This window comes from Onychomys torridus, chromosome 1, assembly GCF_903995425.1.
Source record: "Onychomys torridus chromosome 1, mOncTor1.1, whole genome shotgun sequence".
In the NCBI taxonomy this organism is placed as follows: domain Eukaryota; kingdom Metazoa; phylum Chordata; class Mammalia; order Rodentia; family Cricetidae; genus Onychomys; species Onychomys torridus.
This window is the reverse complement of record NC_050443.1, coordinates 177,566,024-177,579,579: the sequence shown is the minus strand read 5'-3', so window position 1 is coordinate 177,579,579 and position 13,556 is coordinate 177,566,024. Positions and strand designations below refer to the sequence as shown.

Sequence of the window (13,556 nt, the reverse complement as noted above, 5' to 3'; positions counted from 1 at the left end):
GTAGATTTTGGTCACCGTTGACCCACCTGAGTGAAAGTTGGCCAGTGGAAGATGTTGAACACTGGAGAAGGTGCGTGAGCTTTTCTGCACAGGGAAGCAGGGTGGAAGGAGAGATGGGTGAGCTCAGGACTAAACATGTTCTGTTTGGAAGGGAAATACATTCAAGGACATCTAGAGACAGCAGGCAATGGTGGAAGAGCCACTGCGGCTAGACTGAGAAGGAATTACAGTTGCAACCACATGCACTTACCCTTTAGGGGCTGGTGCCAAAGTTCCCTTCAGAATGCCAACATCACCCTGAAATTTTTAGGGACAATACAGGCTCAAACTAGAAATAAGCTTGTTCTTGCTCTTTGAAAGGCACATGCGAACTCTGGAGGTGCCACAGACTGTGTAGTAGGGTGTACTCATAGGAAAGGCTTTATTTCTTCACTTCATAGATGTGAAAGATTTAACTGAAAAAAGCCACAGCCTTTGGTTATGCTGACTGAAAGTTCAGATGAAAGAGATCTCAAGTTTCCCCGGGTCTCCTGGCATATTTCTGTCATGATTTACAACTTCCCCTTACTTTGCTCCCGGCACCAACTTATCCAGAGACAGGCAAATACAAGGAGTGATATACAACTCCTTTACTGTGGGTAGAGATGACTTGCACTGATTTTGATAATTACTACGTCCAAATAAGAACTCATGCCAGAGCTCTGAAAAAATCTTTTTCATTTATATGGGGCTCCAAATGTTCCCCTTACAGTGGATGTGACATCAGGAGTCAAGTCAAAAGCTTCAGATGCCAAAATAGGACATTCTGCTACTTCTCCACTGTCATGGTGTCTTTGTATTTGTGAGTATATGAAGTCCAAAGCCTAATTAAAGTACCGTCTCTCACAAGACTCTCAGTTCACTCCAGGATTCTGAAGCTTGGGAACACATTGAGCTGAAAATTCATAAACAATATTTCAGTTAATATACAAATGAAATAGAAAATCATGCTTACTTTTAACTTGGTGGCTCTTGTGCTGTTCTATGAAAATGAACAATGAACCCTGTTTAGACTCTAAACTCTAAATAGCACTAAGCATGCTGGGAACCTTGGAAATCCTTGGAAAGTGGTATTTAAGTGCCGTCCACCCTGTGTGTTATAGAGGACACTCAGGGTCACTTTACCTTGTGCATAGGTTAGATGACATTTTCATTCAGAGTTAAGCTTGACTCCCTTACCGGAACTCATGGTTTGTGGCCCATCAGGAGTTCAGAATCTTGTAATTATGAACAGCACAAAGATCATAATTGTTGTGTTTGTGTACCTTGAATGACAAATGGAAGGATTTTGTTTCTGATTTTTCATTTCTTCCTGTTTGATATATGGTCAATTTTATAATCACCAGAACAACCCAGAAGTTGCCAAGTCTTCATCCTACCTGCCTACAAGGGTGAGGAACTGAAACAGGCCCTCTCTTCCCGCACTGTGTGGGGACATATGGATGTAGGGCCTAGGTGTTGGCATACTTTGTTAGTCTGCTTTCTCTTTCATTAAATGACAAAAGGTCAATTTAGTTAGTAGCTTTTAAAGGAGGAATGCTATCTCCCTCCAGTCCCCTAATAAGTTGCATGTGAGGGACAGACTGGACATACAGACAATATTCAGACCCTAAATAAGAGCTCAGGCCTGTCACCAGCTGCTTGCTCAGAAAACCAGTCTATGAGCTGCAAGGAGCAGCTGGGGATGCCACTGAACACAGTCACACTGGCAGGAATGCAGACTGCTCATGAATGTGGTGGGTGATATATTGTGTCCCCCAATATATTGTGTGCCCTAATAAAGCTTATTTGAGGGTCGGAGGAAAAAGTCAGCCACTATAGTAAACATAGAGGTTAGGCAGTGGTAGCACATGCCTTTAATCCTAGCATTCAGGAAGTAGAGATCCATTTGGGGAACAGAGCCAGGCTTGGTGACACATGCCTTTAATCCCAGCACTAACCATAGAGGTCTGGAGGTCTGTACAGACAGACAGGAAATGATGTAGCTGGGTAGAGAGAGGAAGTGAGATGCAGAGCAGAAAGGCATATAGGCGTAGTTATACAGGAAGTAGGTCTCTTTGGCTGAGGATCTCCAAGCGGTAAGAATGTGGCTGGCTTCTTTCTGCTTTTCTGTTCTTTCAGTTTTTTACCCCAATATCTGGCTCCAGGTTTTTATTAATAAGACCGTTTAGCAATTCATGTTATACATGAAGGTCCAGTAAGGACTATCTTCCTGAGCAGTTAGGGCTTAATGAATAACCAGGCAGCCTACATAATCTGAACCTTCAGTTCCAGTGTGGGACAACTGGAAACAGGAAATGTTCACCCTAACCAACTGCAGAACACCACTTCTAGTTAGCCGATCTACAGCTCCCGTAACCAACACTCTCCAATCTAGGCATGATGGCATCCCTTTGTCCTCTGAAAACCTCCCCACTCCATAGCCTGATGGCAAGTCTTCCACTGAAGGTGGCTGACTCCCTTCCAATGCACACTCTTGAAATAAACACCTTTCATTGGTTTTAATGTAGACTGCGGTTTCATTTCCTCATTGGCAACGATGATGAGATAGACACAGATACAAGTCATCTCAGATCTTTTCTGTATTATAAAGCAAGGTACACACCAACCACATAATCCAGAAATGGGTTCTCAGAGGTGCTCTACTGCACCCACTGCTCCCCGTCTGGAGTGCCCAGAGCTTCTCCTGCCAGGGCTTTCCTGGGATGACCCTCTGCCATGTACCACGGGAGGAAGTATGCCATTGGCTCATGTGCAGTGTGGCGTGTGCTGATTGCCACTAGAGTTCCATTAAAATAAGGTCACTCCAGAGGATAATTTTTCAAAACGTCACACAAATCATCTGATGAAATCCACTTATTGTGTTCTCTAGGCCTCCAATAGTTGCTTGTTATCAAGGTAATACAATTAACTGTGGGAACAATTCATTATCTTAGACTGGCGGTCTAAAGGAATTTAATTTTCCATGTCATGGTGATGGGCCAGCATTGCAGGCTAGTAGAATGTACATCAACATATACCCATAGATTCAATAATAATGCTAGGGTTTAAATATGTACTGTAAGCCTTAGCTCTCTGTACTTTTAATTCTTAAATACCAGACACTGTGACACATTATTTAAATTCCAATCTAACCATATTAGAAAGTCCACCTCCTGTTTCCCCATCTCCCAGGACTTCCTGGCATTTCAAACGTGCTGCCCTGGGTCACCCAGGTGGGCACAAGATGTGAAGGAAGCAGGTGGTTACATAAGAATTTCCCTCAGCAAATGGGCTTGATTCAGCAGTCACGGTGCCGGGTGCCAACAGTCAACACAGCCGTTCAGTGAGTAGGAGAGCACCAGGCCTAGACGTAGCTGGACCTCAACTGTATTTGCTTCCGACAATTTGAGAACGTCACCTGTAAGTACTTGTAAACACGTCTGGGACAGAAAGGAACATTTATAGCTGATAATCCAACACTTAACTGGCAAATACATCTTCTTCAAACACTAGAGGCACATCAGAGTTCAGTTATTGTTTGTAAGACCCTGGTCTTCCCCATGGAAGTGAAGTGTTGACAGGAGGAAGTGAAGTGTTAACAGGAGGCTCTATGTAATGTAATCGTAAAATGACTGATGCGTGTTTCTTTGCAATTATGCAAAAACAATTAATAAGTACAGTAATAAATACTGCACATCAAATGAAACTGCTTTGGAAAGAATATCCCAACGTCATACACGGACACTGTGCTTACATTTTACATTTCAGAAGAAACCTTGAAAAAGTCATTCATTTTGAAATGCTTTCCTCCCAAGTCTGTGTAAAAGCAAGCACCACCATATATTTTAATTTTCCAGGAAAACAGCTTCATTAGGCGTGAAAGGTTAATTGCAGGTTTAAGTGGAGTTCAGAGAATGGTGCAGGGCCTGTACTGAATAGCGGTCTGCCTGGGAAGACAGTGAGAGCGATAAGCGGTGCGCCCGCTGGGATGGTTTACTACCTCGGTTGCTATCTGTCTTCTTTTACTGCTTGTATTTGTAGTTCTTCTAAACCTTTAATGGCTACAGTTTTATTTCACTGTAATCAGATTTAAATGGAAATACCATGCTGGGATGTTTAAATGTTTTCCTCCTGATTCTATATAGCTACATACTTGTGATCAGAGCCTTGGTAATCCTTCACATGATTAAGAAAGTGACTTTGGGAAACTTTGATGTCACACAGACTCTCACCATTGTGTGGCGGCCACTGAACATTCAGCATGGCCCTGCTTGCCAATATTCAGCCATGGCTGGATGCATAATTAGAAAATATGCATTTCCATTTTAATTTATCTGTTGGTAGGCTAACACAAGTGAAGTCATTATTAGGCAAAATGCCAAAGGTTACATTGTTGAATAAAAACCTGAAATACTTCAAGTGTTCCAAACACTGGAATAACAAATGGATTAGTAATACTTGTCTGAGCCTTAAAGGAATGTTTTCCCTCACCTACTAAAACTCACTGACCACCAACAGATGCCAATGTCTAAATCTAAGTGATCTTTGTATTCTGATTATAAAATGTCATTGGGCCTTTAACACATGCTAGTACTGTGTAATTTCATTTAAATGTACAGTGTTTGAATTGTAGAAAATATAACTGTAGTGGATAGCCATCCCAGCATTGGCCTGGAAGTTCCAACCCCCATTGAGGCTTCAGTAATGGTCATGCCCACAAGGCGGGGCGGAGGAGGAAGCAGAAGACCCAAGATAGAGAGGAGGGCTCTCTCTCTTGGTTCTGGGACGCTGGATGCAGGAGGTAGACTGAGCAGAGTTCTCCAGAGAACACCACCAGACTGCGCCATACCTTTCCCAGACCCTACAAACTATCCCTTCATTTGTAAGTTACCCCACAAAATAAACCTCCCTTTTAACTACGTGGAGTGGCCTTAATAATTTCACCAATATATAACCATATAAATTACATGGACACATGATCCAGCTTTCTATATCATTGTTGAGCATACCCTTTGACTCTGTATGATGTGATCCCTCACTGGCTGGAATGTGCTGTTTCAAATCATTATTTAAAGTGAATTCCCATCATGCTTAGCAGGTGGGGCTTCCTCCATTTCTCACCAGTTTTAATTTTAATTACACTGTAGGAAAATTTACTTGGTTCTTTTATATAATTTTTATTTTTAGAGTTGTGACATGTAAAAACCCCAGCCTTTACCACACCAGCTTTCCAAGATGGGAAGTAAATTTGGAATTCAGCCGAGACTTCCCTTTTCCTAAGTAAGCTGAAACAACCATTCCGTGCATCGCTCTTGCAGTGGAGGGTGGAAGGTTGTGAGTTTGAGGTACAGTTGAGCCTACCTAAGATTCTGTCTCAAAACAAACAAGACCAAGACCTTAAACCAAATAAAAGTTCTAATATATAATAATCCCTCATTTTAAAACTAGTAATCTTAATTTCAAAGTGTTTATCACTAGTTGAGAAACTGAAAAAAGGCAATATTGTGACAATGGCCATATTTTATCTTTCATTGTGTAGAGAAATTGTATCTTAGTGTTTCTTAACTAAATAAAATTATGTATGCAAAAGTATTTTGTAAGCTGAAAGGTACTATTGCAGATTTCATCAATAAACTACAAATGACTCAAAAACTCCCAACTCCTAAACATCAAAAGATTATCTGAACAGCAAGTCACTTCATTGGGAAGTATTCCTTGAATGTCTGCTGTCCACAGGAACTGCTCTTGTCCCTAAGCGATAAGTGAGACAACAAGATGTAAGAGACCTGGCAACCCTCAGAACTTATGCCACTGTTCATCGAGAACATGATGTCTTTTGACCAAGTTATGGTGAAGAGTGTATACGAAGGACGTCTCTGAGTGCTCGCTACCCAAGATTTCAAAACTGTTAGTTACCTGAATTAATGCCTCCTCCCTGAGGATGAGCTTTTGTGGAACCAGAGGTGCCATGCAAGCTTCCCAAAGAGGGGACAGCCAAGCACCCTGCACAGTTGTGACACATGTGAATATAACAATGACCAGCATGGCACAATGACCCTAAGGCCACAGCAGTGGCAAGAACCCAGCCAGTAACAACCAACAGCTCTCTAATTAACAAGAGAGAAATCATGCCTGGCACTGGAAACCTAGACAACTACCTGGGCTAGTGAAGTCATGGATCTTGGGGGGAACCTACAACCACCACTTTACTAACACAGCATAATACCTAAGAGCATTCTAAATATTTGTCCTATACCCACAGACAAGTGCAGTCTCACCCCTCATCAAGGAAACTTTTTGCAACAGACAGGGACCATTACAGAAAACCACATCCAATCAAAGTGCGAAGCTGTGGAGCCCAGTCCCAATGGATACATCTACAACACACTTCAGCATCTGGCACAGGGACATTTTGGAAGAGGGGCAGCAGCAAGGTTGTAAGAGTGAGAGGGTCAGGGGGTTTGCAGTGAGATTGTGTTCCTAGAAATGTCAGGAGCTCCACCCACAGAGTCTCACCAACATGACTGTCTAAACGAGCTGAAGGAGAACAACAGTAAATGAGCCAAAGTGGACGGGGACGAGCACAGGCTTCCACCCCACACAAAGAACACAGACGCTAAGGAATGTGAGAGTGGGAGAAACAGACCTCCCTAGAGAAGAGCATAATACAAAAACACACATACACACAAGTAACAGTATACAGACTGGACAGGTTTTACACACACCACCACCACCAACCACCACCAATTAAAAGAGGAAATGAATCATTTGAAAGGGAGCTAGCAGGGATATATGGGAGATGGAAGGAGGAAAGGTCAGGGAAAAATGATATAATTATATTATCTCAAAATAAATGAAATGTCAGTCATCATCATTATCATCATCATCATCACCTTCATATGAAAACTCTCAAGCCAAAGAGGAAGGAATGGAGAAAGCACTGGGAACTGTATAACTGTGATGCTGTCTCATGGTAGCATTCATTCATTCATTTATTCATTCATTCAAAGCTAAGTGTGATTGTGAGTCAGAATGCCAGATAAGGGGGACACATAGAAAGACAGACTGGAGGACTCTCAGACAGCATGGGCAGTAAGCTGCTACTGTACTCAGTTCTCAGGGCTGAATTCTCCTGATGCTGTGGGGAGAACAGCAGGAGCTTGTGAGGACATGCGTGACTTGTGTGCGCTGCTGATGCATTAGGGAACTTGAAAGTAGCCGAGATCACTGATAAGCATTGTTTACATTAATGTTGCTTGAGTTATTTCAAATTCGACTAATGATTAACTTGTGATTTATCAGTTAAAGCATGCCTTTTCATTCACCCTCTAGGCTGCTCCTCAAGACCATTCTGTTGAAGTGGGTCAGGGAGCTATTTTTACCCTGGCTTCACAGATGGCCAAAATGAAGCAGAGTGTGCAAATGACTAGTTCAGTTCATACAGCTGGTGGGGTACAGGGACCTGAACCCCCGCCCCAGATTATGGGACTCAAGCTCTGTTCACTTTACAGACCAAAGAAAGAAGGAACACAGACATCCACTGCAGGACTTTGAGCCACAAGAAAAAGCAAAACACACAGTCAGAGATGTGAAATCAGTATGGTCCAAGGCATGAATTACTGTCGATGGTAATAAAGGTCACAGCAACAGTGGCACAAAACAACGTTGTGCTACCATTGATCAAAAGCATGTACTAAGCCAGGCATTGCCCTCAGGACTGTATGCACATTACTGTAACAATATATGCAAATAGGAGTGACGGTCCAGGTCCAGCTGATTAACATGTATGGAGGGCAAAATGCAGGCAATGTGTGGTAGCTGGCTGTGCTTGGAGAGCACAGAGCTGGGGCAAAGATACAAGAGCTCCTGGATGTGCTGTGAACTATTGCACATGGGTTTTTAGTTTGCCAGCCGGAAACATCACCACAATCAACAGGCATGGAAGACACACAGGAGTGGGGGAGAGGCTATTTTTTTTTTCTTAAACTAGAAAAGGAACATCAGTGGTAAGAATGAAATGGGATGCATAGGGTAGGTATTTTGGAGAGATAATTATGAGAGATGAAAACTCAGTAGACACAGAGCTGACTCCTGTTTTTCTGCCTCGAATGCCTATGTATCCAAACACTGTGAAGAAGCTTATGATTGAAAGGAATCAGCCAGGCTGTGTGTGTCCTAGACACAGGGATTATGATGACCTGGGGAACATGCCAGGGGCTTGTATGGGGAGCAACGCTAACTGTTGCTGTAGTGTCTAAAACCAGAGCAGGTCACAGACCAAAGTTTATTCTCATTGGGGAAAGTGCTTCTGGTTGATGTCAGGATGGGCAATGGGGTGAGAAGTAGTCCTGGCCTTTGTGTTAGCCAAACATGACTGCACTGAGTTCTGACACCTGCAGACAGGGATAGCACAGAGGGGAATGCGTCTGGCCCTTGTATTGCACTGAGCCAGAAAAGGTCTTTCAGTGCCATTGGCAAGTACAGCTTCCTGAGCTCCTGGGCTGGGCCAGAAGCAGGTCTGGCAGGGAGCTGGAGACCCTGCATTGGAGGGAAGGAGGCCACAATAGCAGAAAAAGGAGAATGATGTAAAGGAGATGGCCAACAGTGCAGAGGGCAGATGCACCAGGAAGGCAGGGATGGGTGGTCATGGGTTCTGTAAGGACTAGCCCACAAGTGGCCATTATAACCCATGGGCCTTGTTTCTGTCTTCAGTAATGAACTCCCACATTCCATGGCAACTTTAAGTCGGTTGAATTTGTGGCTTCCATTTTTTTTTTTTTTTTTTTTACTTGACTGGAAATTCAGAGTGTCTCTGGCAATATTTCTAAAAAGTTAGAGTTGGTGGCTCCTAAGGTTACTTCTTGCTCTTCAAATGTATGGCCCCAGCTGGTTTTCTTCAGGGGGTCACTGGCAAGCCTCTAGATACTGTCCCTGCCCCTCACATGTGCTATTATGTGGCAACAGAATGAGCAAAAGATCACCAAGAAGACAGAGGACTGGTGGGTCCAAGAACATGTCTAGAAGTGAACATTTGGTCTCGTTAGTTAAGGACCAGAGCTATATGTCATGACCCAGCTGGGAGTGTTGCATGTGTTTGAACTTATGCTTAGGTGGTGTCCGGGCATAAGGGTCGAGGGGCTGGCTAAGTCTTTCTTTGGGGCTCTTGCTAGCTCTTTTAGTTTTCTTCTCTGATTTTCACATTTAGTGCAGTTTTGTCTATCTCCCTTTGTGACTGGGAATATGCTGAATAAAAGGACTGTTCACTTCGACGTCCCAATGTTTCTCATAGTCAATAGACACCAAAGAGGAGAGCACAGTGTGTTATGCCGCTGTGTGCTGCTGGAGAGGTGAACTGTGAGTCCAAGTCAGATCTTGATATCTGAAGGTGTCTGGACACCCCAAGGACCAGGCAGGCATCATCTATGCAGGGAGGGCTGCAGAGGGAGCTTCTGGATCCAAATCACAGCTGAACAGGTTTCAGTGTCTGTGGCTGTGTGTGCAAGACGGACAAAAACCAGAAACCGCTACCACACTGGATTGGTGTCAAAGCCCCAGTAACAGCTGCCCCTAACTGTCCCTGGAGACCCTGCTGACAGAAACCAAGCCTGGAAATCCCACACAGGCCTGTTCTCCTGCAGGGTCCCTTCACTTCACCTTTCTCTCTCAGAGGTTGGTGCAAAAAGTCAGAGCCAAGGCAGATGTTTTCTGTTAAAATGGTTTAGCTCACAGACCCGTCTACAATTTCAAATCAAGGCTAAACAGTCTGGGAGGTGGCAGGCACCATTAGTTGGATAGTATTTATGGGACACAAGGCTTATGGTGTCACACTGCACCAACCTTTAAAGAGTGCCACATGAAAACAGGTGAAACAATACAGAGCTAACTACGTAAAGTCAAAACATCATTTTAACAAACAAATTAGCAAAGCAAGCTTGTGGTCTCTACCTGAAACTCAGATTGCAGCCAAAGTGGGAGGGTAGTGCCTGGGGTAAAATTATGCAAATCCTCACATCCACCATTCTGATGAAATACGAGGGGAGCATTGCAAGGAATCAGGATTTTCCCATTAACATTACTATAAATTACTTAGACCTTACCAAAAGTTACAGACACCTTAAAGGCCAAAGGCCTTTTAACAAAGATTGAGGTATCTGTAGACACCTTGACAATCTCCTTTGCTGGAGAAAGCAGTGGAGCTGGGTAGTCTGTTTCTCAAAACAGATTTGTGAGCCTGACTCCGATGTCTGAGGACCTGTTTCAGCCCGGCCAGTGTGCACCCACTAGTCACACCACACAAGGATTCCTGGAAGGAAGTTTGCTTAAGTGACCTCCTTCACTCTAACAGCAGATGGGAAATGAAACTTCCATTCCCCGAAGCAGTTGTGAGTGTCTGACTGTGTATATCCCATAAATGCTGACCCTTCAGAGTGAAAAAAAATATCATTTTCTTTTGCTTTGCCTTTGAGAATAATGAAAGTGGCCTTTGGGCAACTATGAGTTGAGATGTGTCACGGAGTCAGCATTGGTGGGACCTTTCAAGCTCCACAGGCATGTAAATCACAGAGGACCTGCCTTTAGAGTGATCTGGAAGTTTCTGATGTCCAGAGGGATAAACACTGCCTAGTGCTCATGCCCAGGTGTCTCCAGGCATAAAGTGAGTTCTCAGGCCTGGGGTCCATGATCCCTGCTCTGGCCATGCTGAGTTACTCTGCCAGAAGAGGACTTTGCTCACCACAGGTCACTCACAGGGAATCGATGAAATGAGTTAGGAAGTAGACTGAGGGCGGCATGTTAGTGGCATGTGTCATACAGAATGCTGGCCAGGAAGAGTCGAGGACCCAAATGTCATTTGTGGGAGAGTGGGGGAGATTCTGGCAGATTTATCTCGGATACCATCTACCTACTGTAGTAAGTGCCTCAGCTGGCACTGGATTAAAGGAACACTTTCAGGTCAGTAAAGAAAAGCTCTTATGATCAATGGTCGATGAGAGCAGTAGGGCTCTGAGCTGTGCTCTGTAAAGGGTTTTCAAATTAGGCTTGCTCCCAGGCCTGGGCAAGGGGCCAGCTCACCACCCAGCTGCCTCTGACGTTAGCTCAATGGTGGATGTGTTCCCATAATTAGAGGGCAAAATAATGCTAACAAAGAAACAAAACTTAATATTACATTTTAGATGCATTACATCTAGGAAACGGAAGGTTAGCAGAAGCATGACACTATCAGGCTCTGAAAACTATTATCAGATTTGGTTTCACATTTTTAAACACAAACTTTCTTGTATGAAAGCAGGAAAAATGCAGATTAAAATTTTTATTTATAAATATATTTATAATTTTCCCATAAAACAATTCAAAAGGGAGTTTTTTTTTAATAGCTAATAAATGATTCACTTACACCCAAAGTCACCTTTCTGTCTTTGCCTCACTGTAAAGGCTGTTTGACCAGTAGGCACTGTCATCATAATCCAAACAGAAGCAGAGCCCCATGAGCATACACTCTACTTCTATGTAATTATAGCTCATTGCTGTTCACCTTCTTAGAGGGGGAAACAGTAAACCACTTGCTTTTATTTCCCTGGTCCCTACTGGGAGAATAAGATGGAGAAAAAACAAACAAACAAACTGATTCTGACCAATGAGCCACAAGGCTAAAAGACTGTCCAAAAGTTCCTGAGAGCATTCAGATGTGAATCAGTTACACCCTCAGAGCATAGGTCTAGAGAAAATGCTTCCTGCATTCCCTAAAATGACCAATGTCTTATCCTGCAATAATGCTGCTACATTCCACAGAAGGATTTTAGGACCATAACACCAAATTCCAAATGCTGTTCCTTTTACAGGTTACTTAACCTTTCTCAAACATTTATCATATTTGATTGGCATTTAAAAAGTGAGGTGAACTAAAAATTTTTTTTTAAAAAAATTATCTTTTAAACATAAAAGCAATCTGTTCAACTTCCCATCTTTAACATATTGACATATGCTTTGTTCCAGTATTATTCAAAATTAGCGTTGAGATAAAAGTTCATATTAATTATCCCATAATGCAGCCTAATCACTGCTGACATTTTGAAAGAGTTGATATAGCCAAGATAGAAACGAAAAAGTGGGTGCACAAATCTGGCACATATTAATCCCAAAGAGCCTCTAACATCCTCCACCAGTTCATTTCTCTTACAGTCAGACCTGACATCGACCAGGATGGGAGGAAGCTGGATGGGATGGAATTGGATTCCTTGACCTGCTCAGGCTCCTCCTTCTCTCCACCTGTCTGGTTCAGAGGCACATGAGCCAAAAAGATTTGGGCTACAATTCAGTTTTAATTTCACTGTTTTATTAATTTATTAGCCTTTGGCCTGCCACAAAAATAAGCCAAGGGTTTGTCAAAGGCCTTAGGATTTGATTCTCTCCCTCATTTTAAATGGTTACCTCCCAGAAAGAAACATGCTAAATTCAACCTCTTGAGTTAGCAAACACTGTAAGTTTTAATATTAAAAATGTTTATTTAATACCATGTATAACTTTCTAAATTCCTATGAAGAAGTAAGTTAAGCCACACCTAGCATCTCTCTGTTTACTTTTTCATTTTGAGTATGAACATAAATCATTCCTACAGTTCACAATTAGTCAGCATCAACACTGCCATTTCCTCTTGTGGTAAGGAGTGAAATCCGAGATGAATATGGGTGTGATGCAAACAGCAGGGAGGAGAGACTGTTTTGGGAGTCTCTCAGCTTCTTCAGGACAACTATTCAACCACAAATGGATTTGTTCAGTGTTCAAGAACAGCAGTGTGTGGATTGGCCTTGTCAGATCTTACCATAGTGACTGAAAACCACTTCAGAATTGGGAAGAAATCAGTCATGGGACAAGTTTGTAATGTAATCTTAAAAAGTTATTCTCCTAATAAAGAGGACACACACGTACGCACGTGTACATGCATACACACCCATGCATGAGCATGAACAGGCATGCATGCAGGCACACACACACAACTGATCCCTATAAATCAAAAGTTGCCAAACATTCTATTAAATGCATATTCACATTTGGTATTACCAATATGAATGTGAGCAAAATTGTCTCCTAATTCAGAAAAATCTGTCTCACTTCTAGTTTTGAACAGAATAGCTAAACATCAGGAATGAAAGGACAGCAAGCCACCCACGGCTGAGCCCGAAACCCTAGGCTGGAGAGCGTCAACTAGTCAATAGACAACTCTCCTTCCCAGAGTTCCCTGAATCAAACATTTGCTAAGAACTTTTCACATTTTCACCCCAGTAATTAATACAGTCTCTACAATACAAATTACATTTTAATGACTTTCTGTTCAACTTACATGAATTTTATGTAAGGAAAGTCTTAGGAAATCTAAGATTTTCTTTCTACCCAAGTTATTAAAACTTGTGTTGGAATGTAGCTTCTTTCATTAACATTAAATAAGTTAGTTTCCGTTTCAGAAAAAAAAAAAGACTGCTAAGTTTTTCCATAATAGTTCTCACAGTGCTAATATGCAATCATGAAAAAAGGCAATAAAT

At 42.5% G+C, this 13,556-nt stretch overlaps 1 protein-coding gene across 2 annotated transcripts in view; it reads right to left on the bottom strand.

Moving 5' to 3' along the window:
• The window catches only part of Atrnl1 (attractin like 1), a 577,179-nt gene that overhangs the window by 3,691 nt on the left and 559,932 nt on the right, over positions 1–13,556 (bottom strand). The gene's annotated exons all lie outside the window — the stretch shown is intronic.